An 18,411-nucleotide genomic window follows, 5' to 3' on the forward strand; every position below is an offset into this window, starting at 1 on the left:
TGCATTTAGAATAATGGGCCCAAAATGTTTCATGGACTGAAACTTTCCATTTGAAATATTTAAAAATGTTGGCAGTCTCCCCATCCCCAACACCCCACCATGGGAAGCTAGTTGGTTTTTTACAGATGCACAGAGTTTTTTTGGCAACAAAATTAAATCCATATGGAAATAATCCAAATGTATTTTAAAATGCAGGAGTTATATATAGTGTATGTCTATATATTTTTTAATTTTCATTTGCTCATAATAAAAGCAGTTTTAAAGGATTTTATGGTTCATTTTTTCAGTGTTGCCACATAACATGCTAGTGTTGCCCAGTTGCTAAAGAGAAGGTCAGTAAATACCTTGTTAAAAAAAAAATACATAATTCATCTTTAATTTGATAGCATTTGTATGGCACAGAAGATTTTCATGGTCTTTCCCCATCTTAATAAAATACATTGTAAGTAAAGTTTCAGCTTATTTGCTGTAATGGTTTGTCTATGGATAAAATATGAATTAATTTCCCCTGTGGTGCTGCCTTTGTAACCTTAACCCAGAACCTGCCCTCCACTCCCTTTGTTCACATCAAAATAATTTATCAGAGGTTACACTGAAGAGTTTTTCCGTAAAACATGTTATTTTTAACTTTTTATTTTGAAATGCTTTCAAATTTACCGAAAAGTTGCAAAAATAATAGGACAACTCCTCCATACCCTTTGCTCAGATTCACCAAATTGTTAATATTTTGCCACATGTGTACTCTCTCTCCAGTTCAAATGAAATATTTCTGTCCATATATATATAGTTTCCCTGAACTTCTTTGGCTTTCTTTGATCTGGAGCTGTTACCTGCCCTTGGTCTTTCACAAAACTGCCTTTTTGTTGTTGTTAAATACAGGCCAATTATTTTACAGAATGCTACTTAATTTGGGCTTGTCTGATGCTTGTCATGATTAGATTCAGATTACATATTCCTGGCTGGAATACGGCATAAATTATGTGGTGTTCTCCGACATCCCACCTGTAGGCACCCTATGTTCCTTAGACCCTCATGATAATGCTAATTTGATCAGATGGTCAAGGTGTTATCCAATTTCTCCACTGTATAGTTACTATTTTTCCCCTTGCAGCTAATCTGTGGAGAGATACCCCGAGATCTTGTAAATTACCCTGCTCTTTATCAAACTTTTACATCTAGAATTAGCATCCATTAATGATCCCTGCCGGAAACAGTCCACTTTGGTGGTTGTGAAATGGTAATTTTCCATCCCTGCTTCTCCAAATACAAGTATTGGTTGACATATCATATGAAAGAGCTTTCTCTTCTTTCCATATTATTCCTATGTACTCATAGATTCTTATTGTATTCAGTTGGTTATAGTTCATTGCTATCCTTATTTATTAAAATTTTTAAAATTTCATTCCCTGCCCTCCCTTTTAAAAAAGATTTTATTTATTTATTTGAGAGAGGGGAGAGAGTGCAAGAGCGTGGCCTGGAGGGAGAGGCCGAGGGAATGAGAATATGAAGCCGACCCCATGCTGAGCACAGAGCTGGACATGGGGCTAGATCCCAAGACCGAGAGATCACCACCTGAGGCAAAACCAAGAGTCAGCCACTTAACCAACCGAGTCACCCAGGCACTGCCTACCTCCATTCTCTTCTTCTTGGGGGTCTCATGGTTTCTGTCATTTCCCCTTCCTTCTACCTCTCTGGCCATTCTTCTCCACCTCCATTATAAACCCACTCTACTGCTCCTCATTTAAGTATTGGTGTCACTCACTGCTTTGTCTTACCCCCTTTCTTCTCACTTTAAGTGCTATCCCCTCGTGGTCTCCTCCCCTATATGAGTTCATTAGCTGTCATTTATGCTGATGGCTCCCCAAATTGTCTTTGGCCTAGATCTGGCTTCTGATACCCAGCTTTTACATCAACCAACGTGCTGGAAATAGTCCCCAGTTATTTCGCTCTCTGTATGAGGAGTCCAGTTCCAGGCCAAAATCCTACGTGTGATCTTTCAGTCCCAACTACGAGCAATTCCAAAGCTTTGCTTGGCGGGTGTCTTGGGGGTGCACAGCTGTTGGTTCACGACCCTCCCCGGAGCTTTCAGGGTCTAATCTGAAACTGGATTTCACTACACGGAGGGCGGGGAGAGATCCAAGAAAGAGGCAGACCACCCCTGACTGGTAGGTGGCAGTTTTAATAAGCAAAGGGAATTTATACATGAGGCTTGTCTCAGGCGGAAGCAGGACGAATGGATGCCTGCACCTGCCCTAACACCAAATCTTAAAAGCGGGTAAGAGGCCCTAACCGGTTCAGCCGCATACACTATGCAGGTGTTCTCAACACTGTATCACCATCTCAAGGCCGTGTCCTTGGAGCAGCCTCCGGGCGTGGGAAAGGCAGGCAGAACCCATATTCCAAGGACAGGGGAGGGGGTGAGGAGCCTCTGAGGAGCTCCCGGGGACCAGCTCTCAGGACAGTTTTCTAGAGGGAGTTGTAGACAAAACCTCAGGCGGCGCCAGGTCACCCTGCTCAGAAGCATCTCTGCATTCCCCACACCTCCAGGCTGACACCCTTTTCACTACCTTGATTCCCTGCCTTTGCACCCCTAGTCCTTCTCCCTCGCCCCACCCCGCTTTTCTTCAGGAGCTTTTTTCGGGGATCCCTGTCAGTGAGACAGTTCTCCCCAGCTGCTTCACCCACTGGATTTCCCTGAGCAGTTCTGTGGAGGGGAAAAGGGAACCCTGAGGAGCCCGTGCTTCTCTTGCTTGGCCCCGGGGAGCAGTAAATGAATCAAGGCTTGCTTTCTATTTTCAGTTGGGCTCATGTCCTGGTGGGCTACCTGGACACTCAGACGGCCCTTTCCATTTGAAAGCCCATGGTCTCTCTTCGGCTAAAGGAAATGGAGTTTGTGAGCGTTTGGGATCTGTGGGTTTATGGTTTTCATCAAGTTCAGAAAATTATTTACCGTTACTTCTTCAAATATTTTTTCTTTTGTGCTCTCTCTTTGTTCTCTTTCCAAATACACGTATATTAGGTGCTTGAAGCTCTGGTGTAGCTCACTGGCATCCTTTTTGTTTCATTTTGGGTCTTTTTTTCTCTCGGGCTTTCATTTTGCATAGTTTCTGTTGCTATGTTGTCAAGTCCTCTGACCTTTTCCTCTGCCATGTCTAATCTCTGTTAACCCTAATTCAGTATATTTTCCATCTCAGACATTGTGTTTTTCACCTCTACACGTTTGATTTTTTTTTTTAAATATATCTTTCATGTCTCTCCTTAACATACTAACACTTTACCTTCTGGAACATACGAAATATGGTTTTAATAACTTTTAATATTCTGATTTGCTAATTCTATTTACTCTTTGTATTGATTTATTTTCTTTCTCATTATGGGTTGTGTTTTCCTGCTTCTTTGCATGCCTGGTGATTTTTTTTTTTTAAGATTTTTATTTATTTGACAGAGAGAGACATAGCAAGAGAGGGAACACAAGCAGGGGGAGTGGGAGAGGAAGAAGCAGGCTCCCCGTGGAGCAGGGAGCCTGATGTGGGGCTCAACCCCAGGACTCTGGGATCATAACCTGAGCTGAAGACAGACGCTTAACCACTGAGCCATCCAGGCATCCCTGCATGCCTGGTAATTTTTGATTGGATGACAGACACTGTAAACTTTACATTATTGGGTGCTAGAAATTTCTGTATTCCTATAAATATGCTTGAGTTTTGTTCTGGGATGCAGTTAGGTCACTTAGAAAGAGTTTTGTCCTTTTGAGGTTTGCTTTTGTTAGGTGATCCCAGAGAAGGGTTTAATGTGGGGCTAAATTTGCCCCGTTGATAGGCTCCAGAGTACTCTTCCTGATGCCCTGTGAATTATGAGGTTTTCCCACTCTGGCTGGTGAACTATTCCCAGCCTGTATGAGCCCTAGGGGTTGGTCCCTTTGTTTTTTGGGGAGTGGTTCTTTCCCTAGCTTCAAGTTTCTTCACAGCACATGCTCTGTGATCAGTACTTAGCCAATACTTCAGGGAGACCCTTTGTAGACTTCCAGAGCTTTCTCTGGAACCGCATTCTCCTCTCCCTGTCAGATCCAACTGCCTCAGCTGTCTTGGGCTCCTAGTCCCATATCCTCAATTCACGGAGCTCTGGGTTCCTCCTCTCCATGCTGAAGGCTGGAAATTATCTCCAGGAACTCAGCCTGGTATTTACAGAGCTTATCTTATTTATTTTTCTTCTCTCAGGGAGTATTGTCCTGAGCTACCTATTGTCTAATATCTATCTAAAATATATTTTGTCTTTTTGTTTATTGGTAGTTTAAGGCAGGAGACTCAATCTGGTCTGCATTACTCCATCATAGCCAGAAGCAGAAACCCCATTACTGTACTGTTTTTTAGATATTTTCTCCTCTCCATTTTTTGTGCTTTTTCCTTATTAGTAAAAAGTACTTCCTGGATTCACCCTTGATATCTCTTAATCTGTTCTCTCTAGTTTTTATCTCTTTGTATTTTCACTCTTGGTTCTGAAGGATTTACTTGACCTCTAGTGAAATTTTTATTTCTGCAATTACATGCTTAATTTTCAAAAGCACTTTCTTATTCTTATTGTTGTTCTTCTTTTTTAAAAAATATCGCCCTTTGCTTTATGGATGATCTAATATGTCAAATCTTTTAGAATTTGGGTTTTTGTGACATTCTTGTCTTTTCAACATTCTATTTCTTCGAGAGGCTATTTGTTCTGTTTGCTTATTTTTGTCTTTCTCCCTTATGTTGCTAGTTTCTCTCATTGTCTGGTAATCTTCAGGTGTCCATTTATATTTAGGCTATTTCTTATATGAGGCTATTTTTTTTCCTTTCAAGAGGCACAAAAAATGATTCTTGGGCACCATAACTGATGACTTATTAGTAGGATAAGTTGTTGTGTATTAGAGGCAATAAAAGTTTAGGAACCCACAATAGTAGGCTCTTCTTCTCAATATAACTGCTGAGACCACAGAATTGTGAGCTTGAGACAAAAGGGAAGCAGTGGTGAGCCACAGGCACCCATCTGTTTCTTACCTCATTTTGATCATTTGCAAAGCTTCTTTGTTGCTTCAGGAATGAACCCAAATAAAACTCCATCCTAAGCAGGGACCGAGTCCTCATTTTCCACTTTTCGGACCTGGATCAGACTTTCTCCTTGCATATACTAAAGCTGTGAGTGACGAATCCATGATACCAGGCATCTCCTTTACCTGTCTGGGTCCAGCAGCCTGCATTTCCAGTCGCAAGCACCTGCACCTTTTTTGGGCCAGAAGTTCTTAGGAATGATGGGTGGGTGTATAAATATCCCAGCTCCCTCACCCCTTGGCCAGTATATTTCTCTTTTTATTTTTTTAAAGGTTTTATTTATTTATTTATTTATATTTATTTATTTAGCACGTGTGTGTGCAAATGGGGGGAGGGGGCAGAGGGAGAGGGAGAGAGAATCTCAAGCCGACTCTGTGCTGAGCATGAGGCCCAATGCAGGGCTTGATCTCATGACTCTGAGATCATGACCTGAGCCAAAATCAAGAGTCAGACGCTTAACCGACTGAGTCACCCAGGTGCCCTGGCCAGTATATTTCTGAGGAATGTGCTCTATACCATTTCCTTGAGCTTCTCCATGGGATTAAGATTTACTCACCCCCTTTAATACTGGCTTGTTGGAAGTTCTCCCTTCCATGTATCACTTCCCCTCTGCTTTGGTGCTGTCCTGTACCTCCCGGAAAAACTACATGCTCTCAATTGTCATCTCAGGATCTTCTCGGGGGTGGGGAGGCAACTAAGGTCAATGATAATATGGGCCAAAGGTTGACACCCTTCACATATCTCCTTACACCAAAAGCCCGACTCTTCTCTCTCTAAAAATTCAATAGAGAGATTGATAAAGAGGAGCAAATTCCCACTTCTGTGCTTCTCATAATGTGTTCAATCCTGCTGTGGCAGGGAGAATTCAGACACCCAGAATGTGGCAGAGTTGTTTCTTACTTAGACTGTTAAACCACAGTGAACACAAATCTTCAAGACAAGTTGAAATGTAGGCTCCAGCTGTCACAAAGAATCTCTTCTGCTGATGTTGGGGTTTCAGATCTGTTTTTCTCAACCAAACTAAAGTAATTTTTTGCTCCTGCAAAAATAGAAAGCACAAGAACACAGGAATCTGCAGATTTTATACTCGAATAACAACTTAGGTATATTTTCAGGCAGTGATTCTCAGACTTTGGTGTGCATCAAGATCACCTGAGGGCTTGTTAGATTAAACTACAGTCCCCATGCATAGAGTCTCCGATCCACTTGGTCTCGGCGGGACCAGAGTTTGCATTTCTAGTAAGTTTCTAGGTGATTGCTATTGTTCAGGGAGCACACTTTAAGAACAACTGCTTTAAGGAGTTGATGTTCTTCTCCCTCTTAGCTTAGATGATTATATCTTACAGTCTGTTCCTTTTGTAGAAGCTTCTAATATGATCTATGTAGTTTTCCATGTAATCGCATTGTAGCTAGTTGACTGTCAAGGTCTTTTATTAGTGATAATAGGATATTTAGAGTTCTCTACTTATATAGTTATCCTTGGGCTAGCATATTCTACATTAGCAGTTCTTTTAACCTAGTAAAATGTTAATCTACTTCATCTAATTTTTAATTCTTATTTTTGCTGTGGAACAGTTTTAATATCCGCTCTGGGTTTCAGCAGTGGCTTTACTCTTGTCTTAGTGAAAGCATCCCATCTTCTTGTCATCTGTAAGACTCTTGGCCCTGGTTTGGGAGGCAGGAAGGGGGTAAGGTGGGAGGTGGGGGGGGGGGGGGAGGGAGAGAAAGAAAGGGGTAGTGAGGGCAGCCAGGGTTCCCATATTCCTGGGCGAATGCAAAACCCTGTTTCCAGTGAAGGGGCATGGAGGAGAGGAGAAGTCCTGGCTCCAGTGATGGCCCCACATCCCCAGCCCCCATGAAGGAGCCAGTGCTGGAAGCTGGCTCCAGGTCAACAGAGGGAATCCTGGGAATCCAAACAAAAGCCCAAAGAAAAGGTCTTTTTTCTAGGAAAAGTCCTCTTTGCTGTTCACAAGGAGAAATAAAACCCTGCAGTTTTATTCCTTACAGAAAAACCATCTGCCGCTCTCGCCCTCTCTTGTCTGTATTCACAACAACATAAACAGCTAGACAGCTTCAACCCCAGCAGGGTTGATGGTCCCACATGCCTGTCGGCCTTCCCCCTCTCAATCTTCTGCCTACCCTGTCACGCTCTTGAGCAAGTCATCTTCCATCTATCTGCTGGAACTTTCCGGATTGTGCATCCCACGTGTATTTGACGGTTACCTTGAATTCAGCCATCTCACACCCAAAAAGCTTCAGCTTGCAGGCCTTCTCTGGGCTCAGCACATGGCCCTCCTTGCACATCTCGTGGTGAGACAGCAGGGTCACCACGCCTCTCTTGAGGGCAGTGGGGAGCCCCAGCTGTCTCTGCCGTGGCTCCATGGTGGGCAGGGGCTGCTCCAGGGTCCCCTGGGGCCAGGCTCATGGTGAAAGTTGCTTTGTTTCCCGCTCCAGTGAAGTCCATTTCCATGTGTTTCGTGAACCACCCATTCACTTCCTCCTTGGTGTGTTTGGTGGAAAGGAGACCGACCCTCACCCCTCCACTTCTTGCTCACCTGACGCAGGTTGTCTTTGTATTCGTCAGATGGGCTTCCACCCAAGGCCACTGTCATCACTTTTTGTTTGTCAAAGAACACCCTGCTGTGCTTCCAGGTGGTCCAGATATCTTTTACTTGCTTTCCTCATGTTGGCCACAGAGAAGATGAAAAGGTACTTGTACATGTCCACACACGTCAAGTTCTGTTTCAGTTCTAAGCCTTTCTTGGCAGTTCTGGTTAAAGAAACTTTCTTGTCACCCTTGGATTTGGGTATTGCCCTGCAGGCAGATGTGGTGGAAGGTGGTCTACCTCATTTATTTTAATTTAAGAAGAACATTTTTTAAAGGTTTTATTTTTAAGTAATCTCTACACCCAATGTGGGGCTCGAACTTACAACCGCAAGATTAAGAGTCGTGTGCTCTACCAGCTGAGCAAGCCGAGTGCCCCCTCATTTAATTTAATTTAATTTAATTTAATTTAATTTTTGTTTTGTTCCCCCCCATTTAATTTTAAACATGGAAGAGCAATCTCATTCTTTTTAGTTGTAACACTTAAGTAGCCTATCCAAATATATTGCAAATACAGTGCAGATTCTGTGGAAAGTTATGAGGTTTCTAGTCTTTCAGGACACTTTCTACATACATAAAGTGACAGGCTTTGAAAGAAAAGTTCTGCTCCCTTCCTTAATTACATTTGCATCGTATTTCCCAGAGTAAGGAAGGAGGTCCCCTGAGGAGTTTCTGGGAAGTTCTGTGGGTACTGATGCCAGGCAGGTGTGGAGAGAGGAAAAGGGAAAGATGTCAGCTGGGTGGCGAGCAGTGGAGAGTGAGGAGGGCCACCAGCAAAGTGTAATTACGTGGTAGAGACCTGGAGGGTCCAGGGTCTGGGCACGTCAGAGAGGAGGAGCAGGGAAGCAGGAGTGAGGCAGCTTGGAGGGGAGAGGGCTGGAGAGAAAATGGGCGAGGGAAGGCAAAAGCACACCGTGAGCTGGAAGGAGCAAAGCAAAAGTTGTCTCTGATGAACCCTAATCATGAAATATGCTACAGTTTTATGAAATAAGAAACACTGTGACATTCAGTTGTTGTGTTGAAGAGCGAGATATAAAAAAGAAGTTTAGAGCCTATTTTATATGAAACATTGTTAGGTGGGTGGGGCGAGTGCATTATAGTTTACACCACAGGAGCCATTTTCCATGTAATCTCTATTACAAATCTCCTTAGGTTCATTCATAGTGAAGAAGAAGAAGGAGGAGGAGGAAGAGAAGAAGAAGGAGAAGAAGAAGAAGGAGAAGGAGGAGGAGAAGGAGGAGAAAAATTGGGGTTTGTGGAGAAATGTTATTTATTTATGTATTTACGTATTTATTTTAGAGAGAGAGAAGGCACTCAAGAGAATGTGCGTGAGCGGGAGGTGTGGGACAGAGGGAGAGGGAGAGAGAGAATCCTAAGCAGGCTCCACGCCCAGCAAGGAGAACAATGCGGGGCTCAATCCCATGACCCTGAGATCATGACCTGAGCCAAACCAAGAGCCAGATGCTTAACCGACTGAGCCACCCAGGCACCCAGAAGTGTAATTTCTTTGATGACAAATACACAATAAGTTGTTTGTTCTTGGAAATCGAATTTGCTCAATACACTGTAAATGAACACACTTGTGATCTTACTCATACCTCCCCAGTCTAGGGGGCAATCCATGCCACAACCACAGCAATGTGTATTTCAATTCACTATTACCATGGGGTTCTTTTTCAAGTGAGAAAGCACTAGATTCCAGGCTTAGCTTTATGTTTACAAACCTGCTCAAAAGGACATTGCTTGCAATCACCCAAAAGTCCATTGGTGGATGAATGGATGAACAAAATGCAGTGTGTGTGTGTGTGTGTGTGTGTGTTATTCATCCACAAAAGGGCATGAAGTACTGAAATATGCTACGATGTAGATGAACCTCTAAAACTTCACGCTAGGTCAAAGAAGCCAGACATAAAAGGTCATAGATATGATGCCATTCATACGAACTATGCAGAATAAGTCAATCCATAGAGACAGAAAGTAGACTGGTGGTCTCCAGGGACTGGGGTGGAGGGATGGGAGTGATTACGTAATGCGTTCGGGTTTTCTTCTGGGGTGATGAAAATGGTGGAACTCGAAATGGGTGGTGGCTGCACAACATGGCCAATGTTCTAAATGCCACTGAATTGTACACTTTAAAATGGTTAATTTTATGTTATGTGAATTTCACCTCAGTTAAAAAAAAGAGAGAGAGAATATTGTCTGTGGCACATCAGATTCAAATACAACGTGAAGTTCTTTTCTTCCATGGCAGGCACTCAACTTCTCTCTCCTAGAGCACCTGAGGATGTTTCTCAGATGCTTCTTCTAGCACCTCGAACCTCACAGCAGAGGAGGGAAAGCCTGACTCACGTAATTAGAACTCTAATAGGGCAGACAGTCTCTGCTTTGCTGTCCCACCCGCTGCTCCCTTGTATTCAATAAACTATCTCTTTTAATCTGCCTTGGGTGAATTCTTTGACTGCCCCCGCTGCAGGCTTCCATCTGATTGGGCCGCCCCATATCTGGTGGCCCCCGTCCAGTTGGGGACCCCACAGTTGGTGGACCCTGCATAGAGAGCCTTTGCTGGCCCTGGGCTCCCCCTGTATTCTCTGGGAATTTCTCATGACTTTTCCTTGGAGGACCGACTCTAGGGCTCCTGGGGGAACTGATGACCTCCACCCAAGGTGACTCCTTGGTGAGGCTCCGAAGCCCCAAGGGAACCAGTCGGATTGCCCTTGCCCAAAAGTGTGAGGGAGTTCCCATTTTGCCCTCGGGAGGGACCCTTCCCTCCCTCTCCTTTCTCTTTGTGGCCCTTTCGCAGTCTAACCCTAGTACCTCCGAGACAACTGAAGGTCTCTGGTCAGGGCGGCTCCCCAGTGTGGTCTGAAGGTCTGAGGACAAACAGGTTGGACTGTCTGCACCTGTGAGGGCAAAAGACCCCTTTCCCTCTGCTTTCTCACTCCATCCCCCAGGTCTGTTCCCAACGTGCAGTGCAGACTCAGTTGGGACCCTTTCCTGATGCTGGCTGACTCTCAGCCACCTTATCTCCTTAAAAAAAAAAACAAAAACAAAAAACCCTAATACAAGGTAGACTCCTGTGATAAAGACAGAAGCAAAGGGACATGGGAAGGAGAGAGAAAAAAATGAGCGGGGTAGAATCTTAGCCATAAGTTCTGCATTTTAGAATGAATGGAAGAGAATCAATAAGAAAGTTCTTACATTTGCACGCAGAAGAGAGAAATAAATGCTGTAAAAGTCTTAGCTATGGGTACAGATATAATTTAACCACAAATTGAACAATTTAAGAAGGGTTATATGTGTGCTGATTCCAAATCAGGTACATACAGTGTCTAAGAATCTGAAGATGGAGAGTCCTAGGATGTAATACACCAACCAGGAAAAGGGACACAGAAGACCTTGTCTTTGGATCTGAATTTGCCACTGATTTACTGGATGACCCTGAGCATTCATTCATTCATGTATTGAACAAGTAGACCTTGAGCGCTTATTAAGTGCTAGGCATTGTTCTAAGGGCTGGGGATCCAGTGGTAAATAAGACACACACAGTTTCTGCCTTCATAGAGCCTATACTCTAGGTGGCTAGACAAATGGGTGAACAAACATTTGTTGAACCAAAATGACATCATACAATGTCAAGTGGTGATGCGTGCTATGAAAAACATAAAGCAGGGTGAGAGACAGTGAGAAGGAAGATCTCTCCAAGAGGAGACATCGCAGAAGAAATGCAATGACATGAGGAAAATGATGTGTAAACAGAGAGCGTTGCGGGCATAGAGAAGAACAGGTGCAAAAGGCTCTGGGATCCTTGCATCCTCCAAGAGGATGGAGCAGCTGGAGTGCAGAGGCCAGGGAGTAGTGCGTGTAGGGTTTGTGTTTTCAAGGTTCAATCTGTGTTGTAGTACGTTATCAATACTTCCTTCCTTGTCATGGCCAAATAATATTCCATTGTATGCATATACCACATTTTCCTTATCCATTCATCTCTTGATGAATATTTGTGTTGTTTTTCTATGTTCTGGCTATTACACATGCAAGCTTGTGTACGGACATATGATTTCTTTTCTCTTGGCTACATACCCATGAGTGAAATCACTGGGTCATATGGTAATTCGGTTTAATCTTTAAAGGAAGTGCCAGACTTTTCGGAAGTGGCCGCATCATTTTATAATCCCACCAGCAATAAATGGGATTTGATTTCTCCACATCTTTTTGAATGCTTATTATCTGTCTCTTTCATTATAGCACTCTACGGGTGTAAAGTGGAATCTCATTGTGGTGTGAATTTCCTTCCTCTGATGGCTTCTGAGCAACTTTTCACATGCATCCTGTCCATTTGTGTATCTCCTTTGGAGGAATGTCTGTACAGATCCTTTGCCTGTTTTCAAACTGGGTTTTTTCTTTTTATTACCTTTGAGACCCTTGAAATCTCCAGTTCTTCTACCCTTTAACACAACACACACACACCAAAAAACGTTAGGAAACCGTTGGACTCTAGAACTAGGCTCTGCGGTCAGCAGGACAGAATCAACAGGTAACCTTGGGGAAGAAGAGGTGCAAGATCACCCAGTGCTTATTTCCCTCCTGGCTCACAATTGACACTGGACTTTGCCCCTTTTAATAATAAATTTTAATATCCAAGGGGCTTTTGTACACTGCAAGGAACCCACACTAAATTGTTATTTGTTTTTAAGCAGTTAGTGATTATTCAAATATTCATATTCTGCTTAGATAACTATTATATCAAAAAATGAGTTTTACAGATTAGAGTTCCCCCAACATTTTAATAGTGATAAAAACTTAAGCAACTAAGCTCTTCGAAATGAAAGCTTGATGAAAATGATGAGCCAAATCATTAGATCCCCTTAAATGCTTTCAACATCTTAAAAATCTGATACATATGAATATAACGATTACCAAATTTTTGGTAGGAACCTTAAAAAACTTTTTGCAAAAATGCCAATGTCATGGATCTAAATTTGCTTCTTCGTTGTCTTTGCTCTTACTCTTATTCTCTTTTTCATAGTGCTTCCTTGGGGTGCTGGAGGCCTTCCATCTGCCTCCCCAGATTCACTCATGCTTCATCTGCCCTGCTCCATGCTCTAGGTGCAGGAGACTCATTATATAAAATGCATCAACAGAGACCTTTACTCCAGTCTTTGCTTGGGTTTTATCAGTGGGAGGCATCAGCTCAAGATTTGAGGGTGGGGGAACAGTGAGGTGGGCTCCTTTCGAGAGGAGTCTCCATGAGTTGGCTGGGTCTCTCAACAGAATGTCATACACCCTGTCACTGACTCCAACTCCCTGTGGGGTAAGAGTTCCTCCCTTTCTGCTCCAGGCCTGGACCTAATAAGCTCCCCATGCTAGCCTCTTGCTACTGTATTCTTCCTTGTTGTTTTCCTTTAACCCTGCCCAACCCTCTATAAATAGTACCTTCACTCCACCGTCCTCAGTCACTCCCTGGAATGTGCCATCTCTTTCCTGTTAGGTCCATGACTTATAGACTGGATTACAATTTTATTTGCTTGACTTGGAGAGTCAGAGTGACCTTTGCTGACCAGTTAGGTGACCAATACAGATTAAGAGTTGAAGGCTCAGAACCAGGGACCGAAGACTTGGATCTGCCATCCAGGGGATTCTGTCCTTGTAGAATAGTCTCTTTATCTTTTTTTGGATAGCTTTTGTCCATTACATGAGGACCTGCCCAAGTGATTGGCTCTAACCAATCAGTTTTGCTTTGATTTTTTTATGTCCTTCGTCTTATAATTCTTTGAAAATAATGCTGTTTGAATGTCTTATCTTGAAAGTAGAGCCAGAGTGTTTGTGACGCAACCAACATAAGACATTTTGCAATGGCTTTTCCCCCCAGAGACTTAGTGCAATCGGTCACTTGCCATATTTACATATGCTCATTGTCTACAGTATTAGTCAGAGTTCTCTGGAGAAACAGAACCAATCAGATTTGTTGTAAGAATTATCTCATGTGATTATGGAGGCTGAGAAGCCCCATGATCTGCTCTGTGTAAGCTGGAGGCCCAGGAGAGCTGGTGGTGTAGGTTTCAGACCAAGTGCAGAGGAAGACCAATGTTGCTACTCACAGTAAATTCTCTCTTGTTCTATTCAGGCCTCCAACAGATGAGATGAGTGCTCCCCCCCATCCCCCCACTGGGGAAGAAGTTCTGCTTCACTCAGTCTATAGAATCAAATGTTAATCTTTTTTTTTTTTTTTAAAGATTATTTATTTATTTATTTGTCAGAGTGATAGAGAGAGAGAGCACAGCAGGGGGAGTGGCAGGCAGAGGGAGAGGGAGCAGCAGGCTCCCCACTGAGCAGGGAGCCCAATGAGGGACTTGATCCCAGGATACTGAGATCATGACCTGAGCCGAAGGCAGATGCTCAACCATCTGAGCCACCCAGGCATCCCTAAATGTTAATCTCTTCCAGAAACATCCCCACAGACATACCCAGAATAATGTTTAGCTAAATATCTGAGTACTTACTGTCCCAGTGAAATAGACACAAAATTAACCATCACATCTCTCTCCCTTCACTGAAATATAAGCCCCATGAGGGCAAGGAGTCTGTCAGGTTCATTCTCTGTTGTATTCCCAGCATCTAGAACCACATCTAGCACCAAGTAGTTGCTTAGTAAACAGTTGTTTAGTGAATGAACGAGACTGGCCCATGTCTCACTGAACTGATGAGAAACTTGAGGCCTGGGTTGATGCATGGGCAGTGGGTTCATGGCTAAGCGAGGACTCAATCCCAGGACGCTGTATCAGTTATCTATTGCTGCATAACAAATAACTCCACACCTAATAGCTTAAAACAACATTTATTATCTCATAGTTTCTGTAGATCAGGAATTCAGGCACAGCTTAGCTGACTTCTCTGTTCAAGGTCTCCCAGGGTGTCAGCCATGGCTACAGTCCCCTGGGGAAGAACCCATTTTTAAGCCCACATGGTTGTTGGAAGAATTCTTTCTTTAGGCTTGTTGGACTGAGGACCTCAAGTCTTTTCTGGCTGTTGGCTGGAGGCACCCACAGGTCCTTGCCACCTGGGGCTTTCTCTCCTTCTCACATTGTTTCTTCAATGTGTTTAAGCCAAGAAGGCAATAAAGAGAGTCTACTGCTAAAATGGAAATTACCGTCATCCAGAACTTAAATATGGAAGTGGTGTCCCATCAGCTTTCTCACATTCTATTGAGTGATAGGTACCATCCATACTCAAGAGGAGGAGCTTACTCAAAGATGTGACTGCCAGGAGATGGGGATCATGGGTGGTCTTCTTAGTCTGCCCATCACAGGTGAGTATGAACACAGACTCTGGAGTCAGCCCACCTAGGTTCCAATCCTGACTTGACTCTGTCACTTCTTCCCCATGTTTTCTTAGGTAAGTTCTTACTCTCTCTGTGCTTCAGTTTCAACCTTTGAAAAAGGAGGCAAATAATAGTACCCGCTTCATAGGATTGTTGTGGGAATTAAATAAAAATGGGAAAATGCATAGAATGGGGTCTACACACAGCGATTGCTAAATAGGGATCTGCTGATCTCCTGCTCCATTGGGGCAGGTGTGCAGTGCGTCCCCAAAGGAAGGGGAGTCATAGCTACACTGTGTTTCCTGTTTTTGCAGAATTGTTCAATCCAGCCTTGAGTCTGTCCTTGCCATGACTTTTCCTGCTCAGAGCCTTTCCTCCCATTGTTAAGTCTTCTGGGTATGTTTTTAGTCACAAGCCAAGGGCAATTAATCTGGGCTCAGAAAGTTCTAGCCCACTAGTAGGTGACTATTTCAGGAGGAGTTCTGATGGGTGGCCACAGAGGCATTGCTGGGGCTCTGCTGGGTCTAGACTGGAGCCGTGAGGCAGCAGCCAGGAGACAGATGTGAACTTGACTCAGGAAGAAAATCACATGGAGTCTCCATCGCTTGAGACGGACTTATTTTTTTCCCTTTTCTTTTTCAGGGAAGTGGCTTGGCTTGAGCACTGTCTGAACTAGAGCGTCCAGGATACAAGACAGTTCGCCAAAGTCTGTTGCAGAGGAGAGGGCAGCATCAGTTTCCCATACAGTGAACTGGGACCTCCTGCTCTCCCTCTTTCCCATTTTAAGCACTAAAAGAAGGTTATATCTGATCAGGATAAAACAATGGAGGGTTGGGGCACCTGGGTGGCTCCGTTGATTCAGCGCCTGCCTTCAGCTCAGGTCATGATCCCAGGGTCCTGAGATCGAGCCCCGCATTGGGCTCCCTGCTCAGCACTGAGTCGGCTTGGGGTTCTCTCTCCCTCTCCCTCTGCCCCTCCCACTCAATCTCTGTCTCTCTCAAATAAAAAAATAAAATCTTAAAAAAAACACAAAAAAGTGATGTCAGTTTCCTGTGCTGCCTTAGGAAATGACAGCAAACTGTGTGGTTTAAAATGACAAAATTTGGGGGGCCTGGGTGGCTCAGTCGTTAAGTGTCTGCCTTCAGCTCAGGTCACGATCCCAGGGTCCTGGGTTTAAGCCCCGCATCAGGCTCGGTGGGCAGCCTGCTTCTCCCTCTCCCACTCCCCCTGCTTGTGTTCCCTCTCTCGCTGTGTCTCTCTCTGTCAAATAAATAAATACAATCTTTAAAAATAAAATAAAATAAAATGATGAAATTTATTTTCTTACTCTCCTAGAGACTAGATGTGGCAGGGCCATGCTCCTTCCAAAGTTTCTGGGGAGGATCCTTCCTTGCCTCCTCCTAGTCTCTCTCTTTTTTTTTCTTTCTGATGTTAAGTAGGCCCCACACCCAACATGGGGCTTGAACTCAAGAGTCACATGCTCTACTCACTGAGCCATGCCCTGTCTCTTCCGAGTTTCTGATGGTGGCTTGCAATTCTTGGCATTTCTTGGCTCATAGACATGTTGCTCTAATCTCTGCTTCCAGATTCACATGGCCTTCTCTCTGCGTGTGTCTGTGTATCTCTTCTTACAAGGACACCAGGCAGGGCCTACCCCCATCTAGTATGACCTCATCTTGAATTAATTAATTGTATCTGCCAAGACACTATTTCCCAAATAAGGCCACCTTCTCAGGTTTTGGGTGGATGCAAATTCTGGAGAGACTTTATTCAACCCAGTACAACTGCCCATCATTTGTATACATTCATCTTCACTAGTTGCAAATTATTTCTCATCATGGCTCCGAGGTCCTCTGAAATCTAGAGCCATGGACAATTTATTGTATTCTAATTGTAGGATTTATTATTTATCTCCCCAGTTATTATCATTATTTTTTAATTGAAGTGTAGTTGACATACCATCATATATTAGTTTCAGGTGTTCAACAATTCTATACATTACTCTCTGCTCTCCATGATAAGTGTAGTTACCTCTGTCAACATACAATGTTATTACAATGTTATTGACTATATTCCCAATGCTGTACTTTTCATCCCCATAACTTATTTTATAACTGGAAGCCTGTATCTCTTAATCTCCTTCATCTGTTTTGCCCATCTGCCCAATCTCCTTCCCTCTGGCAACCACCACTTTGTTCTCTGTATTTATGATTCTGTTTCTGTTTTTTGTTTGTTCATTTGTTTTGCTTTTTGGATTCCACATATAAGTGAAATCATATTGCATTTGTCTTTCTCTATCTGACTTATTTCACTTAGCAGAATATCATCTAGGTCCATCCATGTTGTCCCAAATGGCAAGATCTCATTTTTTTTTTATAGCTGAGTAATATTCCAGTGTGTGTATGTGTGTGTGTGTATCTCACAACTTCTTTATCCATTCATCCGTTGATGGACACTTAGGTTGCTTCCATAACTTGGTTATTGTAAATAGTCTTGCAATAAGCATAAGGGTACATATATCTTTGAGAATTAGGGTTTTCATTTTCTTTGAGTAAATACCCAGTAGTGGAATTACTGGATCATATGGTAGTTCTATTTTTAATTTTTTGAAGAAACTTCTCACTGTTTTGCACAGTGGTTGCACCAATTTACTTTCCCATTAACAGAGCACAAGGGTTTCCTTTTCTCCTCCATATTCTCACCAACACTTGTTCTTTGTTATCTTTTGGATAGTAGCCATTCTGACAGGTGTAAGGTGGTATCTCATTGTGGTTTTGATTTGCTTCTCCCAGATGATGAGTGATGTTGAGCATCTTTTCATGTGTCTGTTGGCCATTTGTTTGTCTTCTTTGGAAAAATGCCTATTCAGGTCCTCTGCCCAATCTTAATCAGATTATTTGTTTTACCGGTGTTGAGTTGTGTAAATTATTTATATATTTTGGATATTAGCTGTCTAGGATTTATTCTTGAATAGACAAAACTATGTGATAAAGTGAGCCTGTCTTGTGCAAACAACCAATTACAGTGAGTCTTGAGATGTACCATATATAATTCTGCCTCCTTTGAGCATCTAAAATAGCTTTTTAAAAAAATATTTCTTTATTTATAGCATGAGCGGGGAGGGAGGGGCAAAGGGAGAGGGAGAAAGAATCTCAGGCAGGCTCCACACCCAGCGTGGACCCCAATGCAGGGCTTGAACTCACGACCCTGAGATCATGACCTGAGCCGAAATCAGGAGTCCAATGCTTAACTGACTGAGCCACTCAGGTGCCCTTAAAATAGCTTTATAGACACCCACCAAGTTAGTGTTGGAAGGCTTAGATATCATCGTATCTAGCTCAGACTGCAATCTAGTTCAGCCCTGACTGATCACCTTCATGCTGGAAGGAGACCATCACCTCCTGAGGCAG

At 43.3% G+C, this 18,411-nt stretch overlaps 1 pseudogene; it reads right to left on the reverse strand.

The window, feature by feature from the left end:
• Nucleotides 1-7,241: 7,241 nt before the first annotated feature.
• LOC110570081 lies at nt 7,242-9,451 on the reverse strand (annotated as a pseudogene).
• Between the last annotated feature and the right edge of the window lie 8,960 nt (nt 9,452-18,411).

This window comes from Neomonachus schauinslandi, chromosome 1 (assembly GCF_002201575.2).
Source record: "Neomonachus schauinslandi chromosome 1, ASM220157v2, whole genome shotgun sequence".
Taxonomy (NCBI): Eukaryota; Metazoa; Chordata; class Mammalia; order Carnivora; family Phocidae; genus Neomonachus; species Neomonachus schauinslandi.